The 18,689-nt window shown below is 37.8% G+C and overlaps 1 long non-coding RNA gene across 2 annotated transcripts in view; it reads right to left on the reverse strand.

Moving 5' to 3' along the window:
- LOC133161315 (uncharacterized) overlaps positions 1-18,689 on the reverse strand; it is a 63,609-nt gene extending 44,920 nt beyond the window's left edge. Inside the window, exons 1-2 of one of the 2 annotated variants that reach the window (XR_009716062.1) lie at positions 18,606-18,689; positions 7,125-7,229 (exon numbers count right to left, since the gene is read on the reverse strand). This is a non-coding gene — a long non-coding RNA (uncharacterized LOC133161315). Of the gene's footprint in view, positions 1-7,124; positions 7,230-18,354; positions 18,450-18,605 lie in introns of those variants that run through there. The other variant, XR_009716063.1, reaches the window with a different exon arrangement.

Consider the following 18,689-nt stretch of genomic DNA (forward strand, 5'->3'; position numbering starts at 1 on the left):
TAGCTTAATCATTACGTTTCAGACATTCCATCACTTGCCCAAGAAACATTGTCATTGATATTACGTCAGTGAAAAAAACAAACAAACAAAAAGAAAAAACATCATAAAAGCTCTCCTTGGGTATCTGTCATGACCGGTGGTTATTACAGCCTGTTTGTTGATATTGTAACCTCCCTCTCTGTTGACTTGGAGACTTTTGACCCTCTTAAGGATGATGTACTGCAAATAGGAGTTATTTTTAATTGTCCTGCTTCTGCAGGAAAGATTTGTAAAGCCATTACTAAAAATCAATACTCTGCTTTTAGGTGATGAATTAATTAATGAAGTGTGAATTTGCTCCAAGTGGATGTTGTGGATGGTCAGAGATAGAAGAAGCACAAGCACTAACATTTCTGTGTATTAGAAAGCATAATTGCTATGACATTATAAAAAAACATGTTTTATACATTGCTCCACATGCTGTATGGATAATGTTGGAAAGTGTATCAGAGTAACAAGACAGGATTTCCCAAAAATGAAAATCTGTCAAAATGCAAAATCTGCTTCAACCTGAGCATAATTGACCAAAAATTTAGAATATCAGATGAAGGCTTTAGGATTATTAAATTCTTTTTGTGGGGTGAAAATTTCATCAAGATGGTAGCCCCCCGTCGCATTGCTTATCAGAGGGGCAACAACGACTATACAGCGGAAGATTTCTTTCACTACAAGCAAAACATTCTCACAGGATGTCTCATTCAATCCGGTGTCCAAATTTAACATCCTACGGCAGAAATGACAGTTTTTTCCTCAAAGTACAGTAACTTGCAACTAATAGTCTCCATTATTCATGGACCTACAGCAGAGGTCACTGCCATGGGGTTTACTTTTTTTTTTTTACCTCTCTGAATTGGAAGTCAAGAGAAAATGAATCGAGGCACCCACACACGGAATGAGCTATAGGTTTGACTTTGACTTGTCCTCAAACCGCAAAGTGAAAAGATAGTTTCATATGTCATTTGGACTGTTAAATTGTGTTGTAGGTCAACAGGGTTTATTGTTGTTGTTTTTACTTTGGTATTATGATATTGGTTCTCTAAATCATGAGGTTTTGACACATCTTGATATAATTGCTCTTCATTCAAGTGTAACATCTAAACAATAAGGAAATTACTCCAAAATTATTGGGCACTGTATATTACAAATATAACTTTCTACATCTGGACTACTTGACATTTTATATTGTTAAATAGCTTGTTCTTAAAATGGGCGTTTTGCTGAAGTACAAAAATAGTGCCTTAAAATACTGATAACGATTCTGTCGTTGGCTGGTAAAATTGAACTGAATTCCAAATTTTCAAATACTGCCAAATATTAATTAAAATATGATAAACACAGAACACACAGAGCCATCTGCAAATTTTCCTAACACTCAGGACAAGGCTTGGAGTGGTACAAACATTAAAATGTGCCAGTTTTTATACTCAACCGCAACTGTGCTGAGTATAGAGCCCTAAGTGTATCACTTAAGAATGCAAAAATTTGAATAGTTCACCCATCACTCAGGAGCATATACGCAGGCATGCACACATTTACAGATAAACCATTGCACATCTATAATTTCAAAGGAATCTAACAGACAACTTGAGATGGAAAATAAATTGCCACACCATGCTGTCTAGGATCAATTAGAATCCTATCCATATATCCTACCCCAGATATAATACGCAGTCAACCATTTCATTATATTTCTAATTACAAGCGAATGGTAAGGTCTGATAGGATTTTATGTCTTTCTGTACTGCCAAGGTCTGTCAGGCAAGATAAATTCCCCTTGAGGCAAAGCTGTGTATCAACTTTAGGAAGTCCATATATTGTCTTAAACATGTGGTGATGTTGCAATGTCATTTTATGGTATTAATAAGTACTGTCATTTCCGGACTATATGAGGCTACTTTTTGCACAAGCTTTGAACCCTACGGCTTATGGACCAGTGTGTCTGATTCTTCTTGATTTTTATGATAATGTAAGAGGATTTGCTTTGGTAAACCATGGAATAGAAATGAAGACGGCTTATAGTCCGGTGCGGCTTGTATATCAACAAGCCCAACCTGTGTGTGTGGAGTGGAGTCCTTGAGGCCATATTTTATGGTAAACAGAAGCTAATCTAGGAACTAATATAAGAGAGAACTATACAAGGAAAAATATGTCACTTTATGTAAGGTGTGACCTTCTATGTGATGAGATCCACTCCTCTATCCGGCACTATACACACACACACGCACACAATTGGACTCAAAGATGAGGTGTAATTTATATTACTGAAACCAAAACACACTTGGATTTCAAGCACACATTTTCTAGAGGTTGACAATCTCCACTTCCTGGTACTTGCAAGGTCAAAAAAAAAGTCAATGTCTCATAGTTATCTACAAGTGATTGAAGTTTCACATTCTTAATGTGTGATCATGTGTATGTCTGTTGTCATCTGCAGCATAAGAGCACATCTTGTGTGTTGCTGGGTACTGGAATGGAAATAAGCCCTACGAGTATGGCTAAAGGGCTTTCACTCTCTCTCATGAGATAGGGGTCTTAACAAGCTTGAGTTCAGAAGGTTGTGCAGGTCTGCCACTGGATGCGCATGTGTGCGTTTGTCTTCTGGCAACAACAGTTGCCAATTCTGACTGTATTAAATCAGAAAGACAATACCTTTTAGTTTTGTAACTTGTGGCATGTGGTGAGGATTAACGAACCCTCCTTCATTGAATACTGTTTATAGTGTATTGCAGAAGCTGCTCCTGTGTTCTCAACAACAGTGGAATTTTATGGAATATTTAGTGGTACAAAAAATGCATGGATAGATGTTTGTATGTTTTTCTTTTCTGTTTTAGTTGTATTACAAACAATTAATGTGCCTCTATCGTTAATGTCTCCAGAATGTTATGGTGTCCCTGCAGTGCAAATCACAACCCCCCCCAAACCAACCAAAACATAATGAAAATATGTGAAAGTAGATGAAACGGCAGCAAATCAAAAATGAGAAAAAAAACCAAGCAAACAAGAAACTAGAATCACCATCAAAAACAAGCAAACAAAAAATTATCTGAAACAAAAACAAACGAAAATAAGGATTACAAACCTAAAAGCAAGTAACAAGAAACAGAATGAATTAATTATAAAGGTTCTCAAGAAACATCATATATCAATGTACTGTTATTGGACTTGCAAAAAGTTATTTCAGTATGCATTCTACAAGACTGCATTTTGGATTCTCTGTCCTTATTGGAATTGTGTAACATATTTCCCTCGTGTTTTAGCTCTGGTTTATATTTTGGACCAAAATCATTTGCGATGTACGCGGGAAAACAATCCCCACTGGAAATGAATTCTTGCCTGATAGCTTACCTTTGTTAGTTTGTTGCACAGTGAAATGGAAGGATAGCATTGATTAAAGTACCAAATTCACACCCTAACATATTTTAGCAAAGTTTACCCAACTTAAATAGCTATGCTATTTAAAAAACATATCTACTTTACAATAGTATTGGTGTATAAATGTGACTGAAATTAAAACCTTGAGATGAATAAATGTAGAAATTGAATTACTTTAGTTATCATAAGGTGAAGTGTTTATACTGTAGTATTATTGTCCTGTGCAACATTTTGAATCTTTTGGACTGGCACTCAGTTTTTTCTTTTTTAAGTCTTCTGTCTAATAACTCATCTTTATCAGTACCAGAATTTGAATTGAAGCATTGCCAATTGCCTGATTCAAATCGGTCACAGATTCCTAATCTCCTGTTGGTTTTATTCATCATTATTTTACTTTCTGAGAAAGCACAGTACCCATTGCCATTTTCAATTCTTCTGGCTGAGGGCAATATCTTTTAATGATGAGCTGATTCTGTGAATGCCGTCTCCTGCTTTGCCAGCCCGACTAGCAATTCCTTTTGCACATGTCAGGGTCAAGGCCAAGATGTAATCTGAGGCTCATTACAGCTGGTGAGGCCAAGAGCAAAAACACAACACAACTTCTCCCTCCAGCACCAAATTACTTTGCTGCCATTGGGTTTCCCTTTCTTTCGTTCAATGTAACTCTCGTTGTCTCAGCTGCTTCACTGTTTGTCTTTGATCTCTCTCTTTCCTGGCTTATCCGTTGCCTCCGTCTCCCTCAATTTCAATATCTTGTTCTCCCCCATCTGCTTCCTTATTTATTTCTTGGTCTATGTTGTTAGAGCCCCTCTCTTTCTCTTGCCTACCTCCCTTCCTTCTGTCTCAACACCTCTCGGGACCAAATCATTGGGTCTGGAGTTTTATTGAGTTTGCTTGTGGTGCTGGCAAGGACTATTTACCAATAAGGTAGTTCAAGTCTTAACAACAAACACTCAAATCCACATTAAATCACTTCTTACGTCAGTACAGTATATTAGTTTTCTAGAAAATGCTTGAAAATTGTCACAAGTTAGGGTGCAATCACAATATTGATCTGGATTTTCTTACCTACAGATAAATTGGAAGGAAAACAGTTTTTTATCAATTGGAGGGAAAACAGTTTTTTTCTGTGTGATTTACAACAATGCAGGATTATGTAAAAGAGTAAAACTTTTCTTGACACTTCAGGCTATGTAGAGATAATTCATTCTTTACGGGGATTTGTGTCTATCAGACAGAAGTGACATGTTATGTAAGAACGGCATATGTGGGAGGAATTTATTCAGCTGTAACTGAGCTCTGTATTCCTTTTCTTAGTCTTTCTCTCCTCTTTTTGACATAATATAAAATCTCAAAAATTGACTAGCAAGTCAGTTTTTCAAGTCTATGTCAGAATAAAGGCAACAATATTTGCAGAATATTTATGGTGCACAGACATGATGGGCTTTCAGTATGAGATGTTGACCTTATAATAATGGTAACTTTATTCTAGGATTACACTTGATGTAAAAAATATTGTTGAGGGCAAAAAAAAAAAAGATTTTTATGTTGTTAGTGCTAATCTATTATTAACATGTATGTAAATTTAGCATATTTTTATATTTTGAATTGTAATTCTCACCTTTGGAAGATTTATATTTATATAGTATATATGGCAATGACCCTTTGAACATTATTCTATAGCTCTAAAACTCAACATGAAATCAACATGTGTTAATCTCATTGGGTGTTTAAAAATGTGATGACAGCTGTTCCAAAGGAGTCCTTGCGGTTTGTGATATACAAGTGGCTTGGCCTTCATAAAAGTTATGGTCAATTTGAAAGTTTCACAACTGAGTCGGTGCTGGGATCATAAGGGAAGACCTTGGAGAACTATAAACTAGAAAGCAGTGAGATGATACATGAAGGGGGAAATGGAGAGGATATAGTAAGCAATACAAAGGTATGGACAGAGGAACAGTAAAAAAAAAAAAAAACTTCGTAGACAACAGCTGTTCTCAAACTCAAAACTTGTACTAAATAATATGCGTATTTACATATATACTAACCATAACATTTCCTCAACATTTCACCACAACTTGAAATGTGAGCTTGATATTGTGCTTGACCACATGTACCTGCGAGAATAATGTCTTGAAATGTTTTACGAGACTCACCAATGTCTGAATATAACCAACAATAAACAATACAGACTACACAAGGAATGTAGTTATTAGTGGCAATCATATACTTTAACAAACCGGTCTGTATTCAATGGCATAGTGTGTTGTAGGCTGCCACATTGTAGCCTGGCTCCGAAAAATTAAGCACTTCTCTGTTTTACTTTTGGAAGTGACCATACTGCCGTTGTTTGTCATTAGCAGAATTTTCAGCACAGTACAGCCATCTGCCACAGTGCAACAAGTGCTATGACACATTGTCAGAAAGCCACACAAGTGTTGTGTTGTATCCGACAACTTTGATGATGGAAAAAGTTGTCATTAGCAAACAGTTATTAACTGTCCATGTTTTGACATGATTTGACATAATATTTTGGGAACTCTTTGTTCCTCATCCCTTATTTCTCGCCACCAGTCGTGGTTCTGCTGTGACAAATCGGAATCTTTTGAGGCTGGCAGTGATCAGACGAGCTGAAGGTAGCAACGCAATGCCAAAGGCATTTTTTTTATCCACACATATTTTTTCAAAATATTAGAAAGAGGCAGAGATGCCAATACTTTGACCTTCAAACTAAAAGGCATTTAGCTAATATACTTATAAATATATATATATTTTTTTATCAAAAGCTCTTATTGGAGAGGAACACGGCTGTGTAGTTTGGAACGAGGAAAAAAAAAACTGTAATCTGATGCTTTGCGTTCTCACCCATATTCCACACAGCAGATTACAAAATAAATTTTGTTTATTTGAAAGAGAACCTCTCCTCATGAAGAAATCCATAAATTCATGAGCATCCAAACGAAAGAGATTGTGTTGAAACAGAATGTGATGGATACCGATAGAAAAACTGCGAGAGAGACGAGTAAAAATGGGAATGGAAAGCAAAATAGAAGAGTGAGAGGACACACAAATGGTGAACAACAGCATGAGCGCTTGAAGGGACCCAGCATGAGTCTGCTCTGAACCACCAACAGATTTAATGCCGGGAGACACAGACAGAAGAAAAAATTCTTTGTTACTACCACATGCGCTCACAGACAAGATCAACCACAGAAGGGGTTGTCAATACAGGTCGCTTAATCCTAGGCTTTAATTTTGTGACTTTAATTCATGAATCTCATTACATTAAACAGTAAAATCATGTTGGTAAAATGAAGTACTTTCTTAAAATGGTTGTTAAATATTTACTGAGGAGCGAGTGCAAAAAAGACCAGCTTTGAATGACTTGTTTCTATGTGAAAAAGTTTAAAGGCTATGTTTATATAGGCTAAATATTGGATTATGTGGCTCGACACTGTTAAAATCACATTAACTATATTATTGCTAATCAACCTATAGCCCAACAAGAATTAAAATAACCTGTCATAACTGGCACTATTGGGATTTTAAATTTAGAAGGAAGTTGACAAAATCAAGGTGGTACTGTCCTTGTAGATGATGTCATGATTGTTTTACTGTATCCATTCTTACAACAGGCCTTGCCTGCCTCCCTTAGGCTGCTAAGCAAATTACACACTTAGATGTTAAGAGGTAACAAAATCATGCTGTCTTACCTTATAGTGCCAGTCTGATGTTATCAAAATGAGAGTATCGTGCAGATTTCTTTTCATTGGGTATCTCTTCTGATGCTGCAGTGATGTGTCCATTGTGATCAGTAACTGAAATGATACCAGAGAGATAGAAAATCTAAACTTTCACGACAGTTTATATCTGAGGTACTTTTTGATACAAAGACAAAGAAACAATGTTAGTCATGTTGTTCTGGTCATTTTAAGAGGCCACACATTCTACTTGCTGGACTGAGAAAATGATATTCAGAACAACCTTGGTTATGAAATCCTGCAAGGTAACATATGGTAACATTATTCACAAATTAAAATCTCTGTAATCTACTAATGCTGATGCAATACATAAACATTTTATCATAGAGTATGATTCAGCATTATTGTAAGCCAAACAAATATTATTAGTTTGACTGGTACTTATTATTTATACTACTCTCCTCAAAATGATGACGCTTAATGGAATTATCTTTAAATTTAAATCACATATTTGTGAATGTGCTCACAGAATATCAAATTGAGTCTCTATTGACAAGAAGAACAAAACAAACAAATACACAAAAACACACAAAAGAACAAACAAACAAAACACGTCCTTGTCATCAATCAAGACTAGGAAAGGGCAGAATGATGAAACAGACATGCAACACTTGCATTTGTATGTTCTACTGGTATGTTATGTTACATTTCTGTGACCACATCATTTTAAACGGCGATTCACCAATTTAGGCTGTCAATAAAAAAACATGACATGCTTCTAAAGAATTAATGGATAATGTACTTTTTTATTTACTGCAGTGGAAATTCAAACAAATACTCACTATGGTCATTGTCAATTGGTAATTCTATTTTTTTTCTTGAATCAAATTAGCAAAATAACTAATTGATTGTAATGGAAATGAGTTGACCGCTCTTGTCATAAAATGCCATTGCGCCGTGGCCCCAATCTCACTGCCTTAACACTGATGACTAATTGTTGGTCTGATTTGCTTGGCCCTCCAGTGCTGTGGTTCTCGCTGCTAATGGGCTCATTATTGAACAACAATGTAGGCCTTGTTAATTTAATCACTGTAGACATTAATGAACACACTATCCAATAACGAGCGTTGGCGATTTTAATTGTGTTGCTACAGTATTTGACAGAATCGAACGCAAATGCCAGGTATACAGCAAAAATCGTAACCAGCAAACATTGTGGATATGAAGAAATGTCTGCTTTGCAGGCATTAGACACTATCAGGTTGTGTGAAATGACAATTCACTATAAACTGCTATATTAGTGGCTTGTTTGACACCAAGGGCTTATTACTTGGATCATATAATGTTGGTGGTTTCGATGGCCACTTCTGTTGAGAGTGGGCTTAAAACAAATAATTACTTCACTCACAATTGACAACAGCCCTTAACATAATCGAGTTGTCGACGACAAGTATGTCTGGCGTAAAAACCATGATTCATTGTTCCATCAATTATCCGGGTCCTGAAGACGAAAAGCAGCCCCAATTCATCACACAATCAACCTACACCATCCTAATTTAATGCAAAGAACCACTATCCAAGCACCTGTACTTAGCAGGCAAACATACACACCATTACTTGCATGCAAGGGTGTTGCGGTTATGCAGTCCTGGGGTACGAGAGGCAGTTTTTGGATACATAAGCACACAAACACACAAGTATATTCAGCGTACAACCACTCTCTGTCTGTCTTGCCACCTTTATCCCAAACTACCTTGAAACAATATTTTTATTCATTTATTCATTCATCCAGTCAATTTTAATGACCCTACTATGTGATAGAAAGTGAGTCCTATTGTACAGCAACCTGTGTACCAAAACCCGCTGAGCACTCAGACAGATTTTTGCTCCCCTTCAGAGAATAGACCTAAAATGAAAAGCCTTGTCTCCTCTACCACCATCATCCTCCTCCCATTCTCCCGTAGAAAAAAAAAAAAAAACAACCCATAATGGGGTACTGGAGGCTGTCTATCCATTTTTCTGCCAAAAGAGGAGGGAGCAAAAGAGAGAGAGTAAGTGAGCGATAGAGTTAGAGAGACCAACAGTGAGCTCATCATCCTTGATTAGGCCTGTCACCACCAGGTAGGAGGCGGCAATTAGCCCTGGCCAGGCCTGTTCCAGTGAGACATGCACATGCACACGTGCCCGCACGTGCTCCTTCGCACACACATGCATAATTACGCAGACACAACTGACACTCACAGGCACACACCCATACACTTGGGAGGCCGACTGAATGAGGCCGGCATCTGTTAGAGAGCGATTTGGCTGGTGAGTTTAAGAAAGAATGGCTCGATGGATGCATGGTGAGCAATAGTGTGGCACCATGGCAGGGAGGGATGAGGAAGAGGAGGGAAAGTCATACTGAAGGACAGAGGACAAGGAAGGCGGGGAAAGTTTATTTTTAATGGAGGAGAAGCGGGGACAATGAGCGGAGACGATGAGGGGAGGGACAAAATTTTGAATAATGTAAAGGCTTTGTGGCAAAATTAACAGGCAGAAGAAAGGGCTTTAATGAGTTAAAGTAAATGGAAGGAAGACGGAATCGGGAAATAAATGAAGAATGCTGCCGGAGTGAAATCGATTGAATTGGGACAAAAGAGGGAATGATGAAGAAAGACATGGGGGGAATGAGTGATGAGGTGGTGCCTTGAAAAAAAAAAAAAAGCAGTGGGGAGACAGTGGGAATTGAATTTGAGGGGACAGATGGAGTGGGGAAAGGGGTTTGCTTTTTTAAAAAAGCCAGGAGGCAAGGGCTGGGGTGAGCGGGGTGGGAGGAGGTGTGAGGTGTTGAGACAGACAGGGAAGAGGAGATTGGTTGTTAGGTTTTGATAGCATGTGCCAAATCGATTGTAGCTGACTAATCCACTTAGTTATGGCAGAGGCATGCAGAAGAAGCGCTTGTGGGGGTGTTAGGTTGTAATGTGTGTGATGGGTCGCTTAGTTGTGACTGTGTCGCGTCTCCCTTTCTGGATGTGTTTGCATGTGTTTGATTGAGGCACGGCTGGACTCAAATGGGGTAAATCTGCTTCTATGTTGGAGTCCTCATATAAAAATATTCTTACAGAAATTTCAAATTAAATGTCAGCTGAATAAATTATAATAATTCACCAAGATTCATATTACATCTAAATAAGATGTCATAAAACATCTCACAACTGCACCATTGCAACAACAGACTTACAGTAAAATGGTCATCGGATGGCTACCATGACCGACACTTCACTTTTGCTGAGAAGGAATTCTGGAATGTTCAATCACTTCATCTATAATTGCCTGCGTTTATTTTTCCTTGGAGGCCAAAGCATAAGAAATTCTCCCAGACCCAATAAATGCTACCACTGAACATATTCCGATTAGAGTCTGGAGGCTGAGGAAAGGATTTGATGGTAATTTTACATTTTTACCATTTTTTTTTTTTTCTTCGCAGACAGTTGGCATTAGATTAGGGCTGGTCTAAGAGAGGAATGGCTTCTAGCAAATTGTGCAAGTTGAAGGGCAAATGCCCCTCTGAATTTATCAACTTATAGCTCCAGTCAGCTGCGAGGGATGGTGATGACCTTAAGATACCCTGCTAAGGATGCTTTTTACAGACATTCCAAGTTGCATGCATGTTACAGGAAAGCCGCATCTTGTCTGTCTGAGCATCATCGTCAGCATCTTCAAATCACCGTACAAATTGGTACTGGCTGTTTACTATAAACAGTGTTGATACATAATGTATGTTGCTGTTGTTTTCTTGTGTGTTATTATTATTTTGTACTTTCGATCCTGCTAATATTATGAAAACGGTGAACTTGCGATTTGATATGTGGTTGAATTGTTGTTGTTTTTTTCATAAAGTATTTGATGTATGATTAACCCATAAGGTTTCACCATACACCACACCATGTGGAAGAAGGTCAATTAAAGTAAAATATGACAAAGAAACAAGCAACAAGTCAAATTCATTGTACTCAACTGCTGTATCGTCCATATTTTACCGTTGTCTGTGTGTTTCAGTTCCAACATTGTAAATTCTTATTCAGGGTGTCTCACCTTTGACCTGACAGAAAACATCTTGACAAGTGTAGCCTTGGCACGACATGACATCACAAAGTATATTAACAGGGAGAATTGGTGGTTTGACAGTGAGTTACTTTTCTGCCAAGTTTTAGCAAATTTACAGTTTGAAAGATGCTGCAGGAAAAAAAGTTCCTGTGCAATTAATTGTATGAGGCCTCAAATAAAGAACATGTTTAGGAAGAAAGCATGTCACTGGTGAACTTTATCATTATTGTCTAAATCTGAAAAAGACATTTTTACAGAAGAAAAAAATCTAGAATTACAATTTGATGCCTGGGACACAGATACTTCACAAGTACCTGGCTGTTTAATCTCATTCAATGATTTGACTGCCCATTCAAAAGTCAGGAAAATCAAGACATAATCATGCACATCTTACTAAATTGATCTGATAATTGTTGAACAAACAAAGAGAATGAACAGGAAGTAATGCGTCAGAGAAGAGAAATCTTACATGGATGAATTGCTGCTACAGGGAACACGATGAGTGGAAAAAAAATACTACTAACCCGTACACAGATTTATTGCATTTTAGAGCATTTGCAGTCTATGGAACAAACTGGCAAATGTTTATTCATTTCAACTACAATCAAAGCGCTTGAAGTCAATGTTTATGCATGCAGGGCATCACAACCATAGTCCATCATCCATGCATTAACGGAGGAGCAACACCATGACTGATAACTGCATAATGAGAAGAACAGTTATGGCAGTCTTACTCTTTTCCAGTCATTTAATGTGACCATTATTATCCTAGAATATACGTAGCTTGAGCATCAAAACACCAATGAACACTTTGGAGTGAAAAGGTCACATATTAAAGGAAGAAAACACAGTTTAATTGTATGCAAAGGTCATAAACCGCAGGGCTATAAAGAGATCAAATAATAAATCAAGATTCCAAGCATTTGGAAATGTAATTTCAGCTTTAAATGCTCTAGTTGACAAAGATGGTCTACTTTCTTTTACTGAAAAAGCAAAACATTTGAGCAGTGTTGTCTTGGTAATCTTCAATAATATGCCAATCTTCAGGGTTATTTCCTCCCTTCGAGACAACTCCAGTGACACAAAACAGTGAGGAGGTGAGAGAGTATCCACAACCAATGATCAGTTTGTTTGTAAAATTAGGGGCCTGTTTGACTTCCGTGGCGTCACTGTATCTCTGCAGGCTCTTTTTCTTAGGATAAAAAAAATAATCAAAGATTAATCATTAGGGTTCAAACAGCTCTTTCTTGAAATAATTACATGTGTCTGAAGTAAGAAATTTAATCTCTTGGAGGAAACTAAATGAATAAAAGCGATCAATACAGCGATTCAAGTCAATATATAAAGAACTCATTGAGATCTTTAATCAATGGGTAATTTCCACATTTTCATGTCCCGTGGACTGTGATGTCAAATGCAATCAAAAGTGTCAAAACCTGAGTATGTGTGTGCGTGTCTGTGCACATGTATTTTATCTTCACACTCAATATCCACACTGCACTGAACAACAAACGAAACCAACCACTGTGGTGAGAATCCAATTTTCAACACCCAGTAGGTGATACTGTGTGCCTAATGGCAACTTCCACTAAGCCCATTCTATTTACATTATTTCAATTAAAACAATGCTTTTAATGTTTCTCTAACAAATATGATGTTATTAACTATGATATTTTACAGAATTCGGATTGATTAAAAAATATTTGTATGTAGAAACAGTCATTGTTGCAGCTCATCAAGTTCAGGATGCTTTTTTACGATGTAGTGTCTGAAAGCATAAATAACCACCACAACCAATTTCCGATTTTTGCAACTACACCACAATACCTAGAAAAATATAATATGTGATGCAATACTCTAGTTACTACTTTCCTTAAGATTAATTTAGTTTTTTGTGTGTGCTTGCTAATAACATTACATTTCTTTGCAATGCCTCGCTGTGGCAGACAGCAGTCCCTCAGTAATTAAGTGCAAATGCCAGAGAGAGAAAGCGAGTGAGCAAGAAAGGAAGAAAAAGAGAACAGGAGGCTCAGCTGGTTCCTTGAACATGAAAATAGGTCTAATTAACAGCGTTGACTTCACACATGAGATTGACTCAAAGGGGAGTGAATTTCAGGCAATTACTCATACAGCAGAATATCATTTAAAGACAATTCATTTTGAGACTTCTCCCAATTTAATACCCTTTAGTCCTGGTCTGATTTAAAAAGCAAATAAATGTCCTATATTTGATAAAGTTTTCATGCATTTCACAGTTTGTCTTGGCAGAATATCTTCTCCCGATGTGAAACTTTAGGAATGGTTTAATTTTAAGGTCCAATCTTGTGAATACATTTAAAGGGAAAAAAAACAGTCAACATGAATACTGCAACTGCCTATCTTCCATAAAAATGAAGACATGTTAAGCAATTGTATTTTGTCCAATAATCTCTTATTCTGCTTATGGTTTAAGATTTAAAGAAAGTTAATTATAAACTCTTCCCATTGGAGTAGGTACATGATATCAATGTGTGTGGATTCCGCTTTGTCAGCAAGTTTGTCTGACACGAGATAAACACCCTCCACTGCCCAAATCCCCTTTTCACAGTGGAGTGTGATAAATAGCTACTCTGCTTCCCATCCCTAAAAAATAATAAAAAAACAGCCTGCTCAATCCTTTCCTTTTTGTGTTTGCAAGTCGATTAACATTTTTTTCAATCAAGTTTTTCCCCACCGCTGTATTTCCTCGCATTTTAACCCTATCTTCCCTGAGTGCAGAACATCCATATCTCACCTTTCCCCTCTCTTTTCATCACCTCTCCACTTTCTACAGCCCCACTGCCCCATTTCATCCACCAACCCCAAGCCAACATTATTCTAGCAGAGGAAACGATGAGGGTTAAAAGGCGACCGCGGCCTAGTCTTCGAGGAATTAAAAGGAAAGAGCTCGGGGAAGCGGGGGATAAAGACAGGGCCTGTTTAAAATTCTGACACCTCTCTGCTATAAAGTAGGATTTCTGAGCCACTTGGGGCACGGGGAGGAGGAAAGAGACTTAAGCAGATGCGGAGGGTAAATGTGAGGCTTTGTTATTTCTGACAAGCACACAGAATGGAAATGTCATTAACTGACTGCAAATATTCAAACTCCATCGCTCACCCTCTGATGGAGGTTTTTACCATGTTGTTTTGTCTTTAGGCATAAGCATAGATAATCCACATTGTGCACAGGGAAGAAATTATTTGTGTCTTATATCAATAATTCAAGCATATACTGTAGGTAGAAAAAAAAAAATTAAATGCCTACCCACATAGAATTATTCATCTCCGTGCTTGTTGTAAGTGTGAGTCTTTTACACTGCAATGTCTAACATGGTGTAAGAGCAAGGCACGCGTGATGAAAATATAAGATTGAAACTGTAATATGTTATTCTGAAATTGTCATAAGAATATTTATTATTTAAAACGCTTTTGAGGACTTGCGTGGTGCCGTCAGGCATTCTGTTAAATAATTTCAGCACACTCAAAAAGATATAAATGATTAGCAGTTAAACAGTGTTGGGCCTTTTGGATTGATATATTTATAGAAGTAGGACTATCATATGTTACGATAATCTTTTGCACCAAAGTACAAATTTATTTATATTGTAAAAACACACCAAAGAGTCCATTTGAGTCAAATCAACTCAAAATGTGGCCCTACTACTATGCCTTATAGTGAATTCCATGTTAATTTACTATTCACGTAACTTTTTTTTTTTCTGTGAGCGGAAGGGGAAACCCATAAAAGTTCTATCATAAGTGAAAGCTCTAGTCAAGTGGCTCAGCCACCCTTGTCCCCCTCAGGGGGCTGTTCTTCAACATGTCGAATTTCCACTGGTTTCCTAAGCAGTCATTACCCCATTTCAGCAGGAGTGACATGTTTTACATGGCTCATCTGTTTTCTGGGTTTGGTCATGTGACGTTGGCTCTTTGACGTAATTTTTTTTTTTAGCAGTAATTGGCAGTAGAATGTTGCACTGAACACACTTTTGAAAATATATTTTTACATGATTTCCCTTTTTCACCTAACAAAGCTGCCTTTTTGATGATATTTTTTTCCTAAGCTATGTTAACACTTCCGGAAGTGTTGCACTCTACTGTGGATAGTTCCTGTTTGTATTTATGCCACAACTAAAACTGTCACCATAGTAATTGCTTGAGGAAATAAAATCCATGAAATACCAGCACAAATCTAATAGAAATACAAACAATAAAGGTAAAAACATATACTGTACATATAAAGCTACATATGGGTGTGAATTTAATAGATCATTGCAAGATGCCCTGCACAGAGAGTAAAGCAATTGGAAGTAGATACTGTACACACAATAAAGCAGGAACAAAAGAGGCAAGCCGAGCAGATGACAACATTTTCAGCCAACATCTTCAAGGACAAATAGAAGAGTGCTGGCAGCCACAGAGCACCTGAGGGCAGCCAGCAGAATCACTCTCCACCACCGACAACATATATTTGTCATTTAGCCTGTGGCAATTCGGTCCCCCTGAGACATTTGGAATGCCTCATCAAATGATGCCGATGTTCCCTTTCGCTGGCTTTGTGTTGTGCCCAAAAGCTGTAAAGCACATTCATCTTTGGAATAACCCAATCCCGCTTTCACTTCCTCCCCTCGTGGCTATGTTGGGAGGCGTGCTGATGTGGGTTATTTGTCCCCTCATGCTGAACAGACAGGGTAAGTGTATATGGGCTGCTGTTGTTTCAAGAAATTGGTATTGGGCTTAATATATTTAATTTCGCAGGAGATCACCTTTAAAAAAATCAGCTGGAAGTCTAAAACAATAAAAAATAAAAATAACTACCTCCACATTGTAATCAAACCCAATCTGAGACAAATAGAGTAACTGCTGGTTCATTTAAAGTCGTACAGTACTGTACACTCAGCAGTGTGCATGCAGCTCATTACAAAGAATGGAAAGGCAATGAACATCAGTGGCATGCATGACTTCTTTTATGAGTCTTGCACAGTTAAATTGGTGACATTTGACCTTTAATGGGCTTTGTAAAAGCTCAAATTCTTTTCAACTACTGAATGAGAACTTCTAATGAAAACTCAACCAGGAGAGAGAGAGAGAGTCCAATAGTCATTGAACTGAGACATCAAAGAAGACAACTAGTAAGGTTCCCAAATAAACAGGTACTTCCATGTTTTCACCTTACTTTCAGACGTACGTGTCCACAGTGGGAATATGCCACTGTACTGTTTAATCACAATTGTGCCATAAGGAAAGTAACCTTGCAGGAGATGTACATTATCACAACAGATCTAAAATATTGGTACTAGGCGTGGAAAGACGTATTTGCCATTTTAAAACACACCAATCAAAGTTTGCCATTATTATAGTATTCTACATCATTCCTGAGCCCACATGGCAATATCCGTCACATAATGTTGTGCTGCTTGAGGTGAGAATATTTTTCCAGGTTACAACACGGATTATAGATGATGAAATCTCTATATGACTTGCAACTGTACATTGAGAAAAGTTCTTAAACTTTTTTTAACATTTTCACACGCTGTTGATGGCCCTATCCTTGCTTCTGAATAACTGAGTTAAAAAAGCACTCTGGGATTATGTTTATGACATAATTAAAATTGAATTGCTGCTCTGAGTTGAATATTAAATATATATCAGAAGAAACCCCGTGAGCTCTATCACTGACCATACGCTATTGACTTTTTCATCACTAAAAAACAAAGATTGGGACGAACTCTGACTCATTTACTCCACCATCTGTAAAGTTGCTGATGGGAAACCTTTACTACATGTTTTATACTCTAGAATCACTTCTCATGCCTTAATTTTCCAGCACAGGTCTGTGGTATCGATCTACGAGCGAGCTGATTGGACAGAGCGATTAATGACCTCCAATGAAAGAAGTAATTCTCTGAGGTCCATCCCTTGAAAATGCCACGAGATTACATCTTCTCCCTCCACCGGAGCTTCATCATCAGTACAGATAATACAGGGGCAGGAGGTTTGAACAAACCATGACCACCTGTGTCACAAGAGAGCATTTTAAGTGTAGATCTAAGGTAATTTTTGTAAAGAGCATGGTCTCTCTCGCTCTTTTTGTTATCCATTCATTCCCTCACTGTCTACATCCTGATCTCTGTGTCACCCCTCCTTTTTCTCTTGCTCAAGTCCTCAATTATTTTCAGAGTGCCAGGCAAGGCACTGCCGGGGCACAGGGGACCATTTGGACTTAGTACATTAAAGAATTCATGATTTGAAACCACCATAGCCCACCCTGACGACTTTATGATATGACTTTTCAGTGCCTGAAGCTCCTTCCTGTTCCCCCACCCTTTTCCACCAGACTGGCTTTCATTCCCCCCGACGACTGACATTGATCTATCCTTGAGTCTTTTAGCTCGGGGACCGTAAACTTCTGACTCCTGACCATTAAAAGAAACAGAGCAGCTGATATTTATGAATCTGTCCGTAATGATTCCCACGTCCGTTTCTTGTGTCACCGTCTGGAAATTGGCCTGTTGATTTCAGGCACAAATAGTCCCATACTACATGACAGCAGACATCTAAAAAATAGATTGAATGTCCCAGCATGCCAAAAAAATAAATAAATACAGTTATTGGAAGATAGGATAAAGCACGTGTGGAGGATGCCAATAATCGTCTGCCGTGCTAGTTGTCTTATTTGTAATTAAAAATAAACAGTCCTAGAGAACCCACAGGTAGCAAACATCCACAAAATACCATCAGCATAATTCAAATACGAAAATGTCCCATAACATTGGTATTTGTATATACGTATAAAAGCAATTGGGAGTTATTCATTCCGTTATTGTTGTAGATCTAATGTTTTGTTTCACTTGATTGATTAGACTGACTACACTTTTAGGAAAAAAAGATCAAATGTTTTGAATATATTTGATAAGAATGCTCTCAGAGAGTCGCTATTTTACCAGTGATCTACTTTTATTTTTAGGTGGGATTACTGGGTTCAAGAGGGGGACCCAAGATGGTTCCAGGAGTGATTCAATGCAAGCAAGAAGGGACAGCAAATATTGTGGGGACATTGCTGACGAGAACAAAACATCAAACAGTGATACACTCCAAAACGCATAAGTTTACATTATTGGGTTAGTAGACATACCACTGTGAGAGCCCAAACCATCTGCCTGCAGGTCTGACAGCCAGTTGATTTCGGATTACTTGCAGGTATGGACCTCCAGAAAAGAGCCCCACCCACCATGAAAAAAAAAAAAAGCAACCCACAAGCAGAGGAACCAAATAGGAACTCAGCCCGCCAAAATTAAGTCAGTGGTCAAACACCGTATTCATGTCAGATGTAGAATAAGGATCTTCAATGCCCTTTAAAAACATTAATATTAAAAATCATCTTACTTCTGAGTTCTGCAGCAACGTGAATGAGAATGCTAGGCAGTGAATGGCCCTCAGCTGCTTTGTGAGTGCGTGCCAGATGGTCTC

This window comes from Syngnathus typhle, linkage group LG10, assembly GCF_033458585.1.
Source record: "Syngnathus typhle isolate RoL2023-S1 ecotype Sweden linkage group LG10, RoL_Styp_1.0, whole genome shotgun sequence".
NCBI classification, from domain to species: Eukaryota; Metazoa; Chordata; class Actinopteri; order Syngnathiformes; family Syngnathidae; genus Syngnathus; species Syngnathus typhle.